The sequence below is a fragment of the Sceloporus undulatus genome, chromosome 3 (assembly GCF_019175285.1).
Source record: "Sceloporus undulatus isolate JIND9_A2432 ecotype Alabama chromosome 3, SceUnd_v1.1, whole genome shotgun sequence".
Lineage (NCBI taxonomy): Eukaryota > Metazoa > Chordata > Lepidosauria > Squamata > Phrynosomatidae > Sceloporus > Sceloporus undulatus.
In genome coordinates, this window is record NC_056524.1 from 86,445,603 (window position 1) to 86,452,270 (window position 6,668).

Here is a 6,668-nt window from a genome sequence, read left to right on the forward strand (position 1 = left end):
CAGAGCATTAGGAAGAGAGAAGGCTGTCACAATCAGGACAAGACATTCTATAAGGGGAGAGCACACATGGTGTAGTGATTTGAGTGTGGAACTACGACACTGGAGATCAGGGTTCAGTTCCCTACTCAACCATGAAAACACACTCTCATCCACAGAAAACCTCATGATGTGTTTGCCTTAGGATCACCATAAGTCAGACATGACTTGAAGTTGCACACCACCACCACCAAATTCTATATCTCCTAATCTCTTGGGGGTTGTACAGACTACCCCTTTTAGTGCCAGATCAGAGCTGTGGCAACTGCACGCTGCAGCCACAATCTCACCTTTTCATGGCATAAAAAGTAGCTGCAAAAAGCGGCTCCTTTCCGCACTGCAGAAAGGGTGCCATAGCCGCTAGTGCTGTGGCTTTTCAGCATTCCTTTGGCGCTATGTCATCTAGATGCTGCACCAGAGTGCTGTGATACTGCATACTGTGTGGTGTGTGCATGGTGCCACACCAAGCTGGGGGCAGAATTGGGACATGAGTCATATGGATGTCATGCCCCAACTCCACCCCTAGGCTGGGCTTAATGGACAGTCTGTATAGCCTCTTGGTTTCCCAAGATCTAGCCTCTTGATTAACCTTCCGCTCCATGCTCTTTCCAAGCCACTTTCCTATGTAATCTTTCCATTTTTGATCCTCAGCTTTTCCAACCCAGCTGGATTCAGTCACTCTTGCTGCTCGCTTGCATAAAGAGTGGCATCCTAGGACCTCTTGCATGAACAAACAGGGTTTTCATTCAGTAGATCCAAGACCACTTCCAATACTCCATATTTTGGCCTTCAAACAATGGAAACACTGATGACAGTTAGATACACCCTCAGATATTTCCATTGATGTAACTGGAGCTTGGACAACAGGCAACCCAGACTGGGGGATAATGGGAGCCATAAAAAAAATCCCAAGCTTTGAGAAGTTTACTATTTCAAAGTGGCAGAACCTTGATCAGCAGATAGGTAAATCCACTTCACCTACCTCCTCCTCTGAAGTCTCTGAAGAGGGCTGACAAGACAAGTTCACAGTTAGATATCAGCTGTTCATAACTTCATATTCTGTTAGATTTCTAATCCATCAGAATTGTAAAACAGCATTGACTGCTGTGTGTGTAAAAAACATCCAGGGGTAGCTGTGTTGGCCATATAGCAATATCAGTCACAAGAAAAATCCACCAAACAGTGATACCTTTAGTTTTTTGTGGGTTTTGGGGGCCATGTGGCCATATTCTAGAAGAGTTTGTTCCTGAAGATGCTAGCCACAAATTTTGGTGAAACATCAGGAACAAATGCTTCTAGAACATGGCCACATAGGCCAAAAAAACCTCACAAAAAACTATGGATGCCAGCCATGAAAGCCTTCAACTTCACCAAGATGCCTTTATTGGAACAACCAAAATGCACAACATGCAGGTTGTAAGCTTTTGAAGTTTCACTGGTTTTGTCATCAGGCAAAATGTCACAAACCAAACAGGAGGGAAAAATTGAAGATGTTATTCGTATGCCTGCATTTTGATGTTTCTCTTAGTTAAGGTGGTATGGAGGGGCAAATCTTGCAGGCTGGCACTTCCTCCTGGCCATGTGGTAACTGGGAGATTCTTAAAGTCCAGGAAATTTAACATCCATTTGAAACACATCCTTTCGAATCCAGCATGTCTCCATTTTTTGAGGGTACATGCCCCTTTTGTAGGTGGAGGACATTGAATTTCTCAAGAGGCCTTCATGCTTTTGCATCAGGGAAACTTTGGGTGGTGGATTTTTGTTGTGACTGGAATTGCTGTGTGTGTGTTTGTGTGCTCCTTGCAGAAAGTTTTCAGAGTTTCCTTAAAATGTTTGATACATATCTCACTAGCACTAGGATTTGAAATTCAGTTAATCAGTTTTTAAAAAGATTTGTGTGAGATTTTGATTTAGCTCGAAATTATATTTACAGGTGCATGAATACCTAGGGTATTTTCTTGTTGCTTTTGTCAAAATAAATAAATAAATAAATAATAAAACTTTATTTATATCCTGCCTCTCTGTCAGTGACACTCGAGGTGGCTTACAAGTTAATAATACATCCAAAGATGATTTTTTTAAAAAAAAATGTCCCTAGACAATGTCACATCATAATTTATAGCCAGCCTTAACCACAGAACACACATTTTCTGAGATATCCTCATGTGAATGAAGGTTAACATCTGCATCCATCAATGCCTTGGAATTCTTATTATGTAATTGACATTAGCAAAATGTTCAGACAGAATGGGGAACACCCAAACATGACTGTACAGAATCTGATGGAGATATGAAATACTGCTCTTAATACTGCAGGAAACTGAAGTATTTCCCTTTGCTTGTTAAAAGGTAATTTACCTTGATTGCTTTTTAAAAAGCATTCCCTCCTGCAGCTTAAAGTTATCTGAAAACATAGAAATAATCCTTAATAAAGTTTGAAAAACTTCTTTAAGCGTTGCTTCTTACCAACTAGCCATTTATACATTATTCACTATACTTACTTCATAATTTTCCAGTCAAAAATAATTTCAATCACTTTAGTCAATTATCTCAAGGAGTAGTAGATGACATTTCCATCCTATGCATCTGATTCAGCTATATGAAACATCTTAAACAGAACTGTTGTTGCAACCCACAAGTTGTGAGCTTCACATTACAGTTCCATATCTTCCAACATATCACAGATGAAAACTGGAACAGAGGTGGCCAAGCAAAATCATAATGTGGTGGATATAGCAAAAGTTACTAATGAGGAGGAACACTTGTGCTAGAGGAGGCTGCAGCAGTTTGCTTTAGCCTGAGCCTACTGCAAAGGGCAAGAATTCATCCTCTCTCTAAATTGAATGTAAACTACTTATGCACACTGAAGTAAGTCTGCAGCAATTGTAGCAAGCTGAGGACAAAGAAGTAACATGGGAGGAGGGGAGAGACACTGGGATATTTGAAAATAGCTGAAGAACTTGGACAACAGAGGATAAATTGGGACTGTCCCAGCCAAACCGGAACACTTGAATGGTATACAATTCTTTTAGTCATTTATAAATTCCTCAGCAAATTTTTCTATTCTTTTTCTTCTTTAGCAGTTTACAGCAAAACATCAGAGCATTGAAAAGAAGCATTGGATCAGAATCAAGATCTATCACATTCAACAATCTTTTTACTCAGTTTCCAGACAATTGCCCGCAAGAAGGACATGATTGCAATAGGATCCATATCAATGAATGATAAAATACAGTCAGTTGTATCTAGGGAGCTCTATGCTTTAGTACTGCTGAAATCAATGGGATTGAGGTTTACCTAAGTTACGAGTGATATTCACTGTGATGTGAATAGCATCCTTTGGACTTCATCTGATAAAATACCATTTACGGTTTTTTTTAAAAAGAAAAAAACTTAATTGAATTAATATCTAAATAAAAAAAAAATCTCTTTTCATCCAAAAGCCAAGAGGGAACATGTTAAATAAGCTTTCCTTAGCATCGAGGAAGTACCACAGGTAAGGTACTGTCATATGCTATACTCTGTAGCCATTCATTCAATTTAACAAAATAGATATAGCAGGTCTAATGTAACTAAATCTAGGAGTAGTTGGTGGAGGCCCAGACAAAGCCCACTCTCAACATCCCCATTTTTAGTGGTGGTTGCAGTGGTGATGGTGGTGGTGGTGATGATGATAGTTCTCTTCTTCCAAAGAGGGTTTCTGAACAGGCAAATGTCATCTCTGGTTGGATGAGGCTGTCCACACAGAGATGAGAATGTGGGGTGAAGTTTACATGTGAATCTCTCCTTATTGCTTTCCCCTTTCCTCACAAGTGGCTGAACACATTCCCTCCTACATTTTGCAGATGCAAACTGGAATGATTATGTGGCCAAGTAAGATAATAGTGTGAAGAAGATGGCAACATTTATCAGTGAGGAAGAACACCTAAACTAGGAGAGGCTGCAGCAGTTTGCTTTTGCATGGACCTAGTGGGAAGGATAAGATTCAACCCCTCCTCTCTTTTCCTTCCCCTACTGAATTAACTGAGTGTAAATCGCTTTAACAGTCTGAACTCAGTTTGCAACAACTGATGTAAGCTGAGAACAAAGGGGGGAAATGGGAGAAGGAGAGAAAAAAAATTGGACACTGTAAAAGCAGCTGAAAATATGGACTACAGAGGATTAATCAGGGCTGTATTTGCCAAACAGGCAGTTGGAGGTATGTGCACAAGAATATTCTTTTAGTATTTCCCATTTTATAACCATAAATACAATTTAAATGGAACACAAGACCAATCTTAAAATTTGAATGATTCTTTTGCTTGCTGTAATCGTATAACAAAAGAACAAAGAAAGTATCAGAACCATCTGCTACCAAGATTAGGATGGTAGCCGGAATTCATTATCATCTCTTCTGTGCTTGAGTGTAATCCTATTAGCACATATTGGAACACTTCAATAGGGTTTCTTTATGTTTCTTTTGACCACTTGAAAGAAACCATTCAACATTCTAAAAAGGAGAAAAGAAGATGAGGATCCAAAAAATGAACCAAGCCAATATTGCTCATCAAAATAAAGGAAGCTAGATCTATGGTCTTGATAGGTCCATAAATAAATAAATAAATAAATAAATAAATAAAAGTTTTTACAATATCACAGAACTGAAAACGTCCAGAAAGAGTAGCATTATTTAATATGTTGTAAAGAACAGAAATCAGCATGTTGGACACCTGCTGCAGCCTGATTTTTTTTGGGGGGGAGGGGGATTGTAACAGTCATGTGGCTCTTGTACTCCATTTTATATTGTCTCCTGTTTACCTTATCAGATGGGGACAGAGGGAAATGATAGCAGTCATGATGGGAAGCAACAATAATAACATTTTATTTACCAGCTTTCACACTGGCTTTCATCTATGAGAGGAAGGATAATGTCACTCCCTCTGAGGTCAAAAACAAGGTGCCCAGCATTGATCCTATGCCTGGGCACCATGTTGTGACCTCAGAGGGAGCGATCCTTGCCATCACATGGCATCATTCTGGAGAGTTCCGGATTTTCCAGGAAAACCAAGAGCAAAAGGCAATTTTTAAAATGGACCAGTGGAACTGGTCTCATGTCATGAAGAGAGCTTTGCCCTTGTTATGAAGGCTCAGTGCCATGAGGGTGGGGGTGGTTCAATTGGCTCATGTAGACATGTCTTTGCTCTCTAGTGTCACCATGGCTATGTTCCAAGCCCCCTTCCTTTCCCTGTCCAAAATAGGCACTTTAGAACTGAGAGGATGGAAAACTGTAAACTGCTGCTCAGTTGCAATTGTGAAATTTTGCTGTAGTAGATAAATTAAAATTAATTGTTCTGTTTACAACATGTTGGTAACTGGCACAGAAACAATAATGAAACAAGCAGAACTGTTGTATAAAGAAATTCTATGCCAAAGGTTTGTTTTCTCTCTCCCTCCCTCCCTTGTTGTCTCTTTTTCTCTAAACTTTTCTTTCTTTTCTCTATGGAAGAGGGCTGTACTACAAGGTAGAGTGGGTGATGGATCATGCAGCTGATTTTCTAAATTATTATTTATTTATTTAGTAAATTGTTAGTTATTTAATTTATTATTGTTGTTATTGTTGTTGTTTTACTCTTGCGGAGGCACTTGCGGGATTTTCTGTCTTTCTCCAAAAGTTAGCATTGTTTTTCCTTTTACTGAAACATTGTCACAATGAGGCCTTAAACATAAGATGAAACCCTTTACTCAAAACTGAGTGACTAATAATTTTATTTTATTTTTAAATAGAGGCCTACATCCCCTCCACCCTCTTAAAATACTTTTTAAAACCACAGTAGAAGGAGAAACCACAATTACTGCCTAGATACGCTGACAAAGGGAAAGGACATTTCCTAAATACTGCACATTGTTCTATTTTTTACCCCTGCTGCTTCATTTTCATTTGGATTAGTGCCCAAATGTATTATTTTGGTAGAACAGAACCTCTGGTCAGAACATTATAGTCAACTATCAGAATTCCTCAGCGTTTCAATTCAATATTGTCATCTTCTCTTTTAGATCTATCTTGTGTGGGCGGAAGAGCCTCATTATCACATGCACCATGCCATTGCGGCCTAGCTGACAGGAGATGATACTTGAAAACAAACAAAACGTCTTTGGCATTTGAAAGCCTTGAGTTTCTTTTATAGTGGCTTCTTTCAGTGAGGTTGATGCAAAGGCCTCTTTTGTTGTTTTTCCCCACAACAGCCAAACCAGCCTTAATTGTTATCTTGCAGAAGGAAAATTGCACGTCTTGTGCCATTGAGATGAGGCAGAACTTTGAAAGTGTCTTTTTTTGGACTATGAAACACCCATAATTTTAAGTTTAGTAATTGTCAATTTTTCTTATTTTAAAACCTGGTCTCTGTCAGGTAGGTTAAACAGTAGCTGTGGCTTCTTTTTTTACTGTGGATGTCGAAAAGCTTTGAAAAAGAATAGTAATGAAGATGAGAAATTAATTTTATTAGCCCCAGCTGACCAAAACACACCTGTATCTTTACAGTTCTGTATTCAGAAGATGCCTTTTAGACTGTCACCCTGCATACAGATGAGTGGTTTTAGATCATCATCATCATCATCATCATCATCATCATCATCATCATCATCATCATCATCAT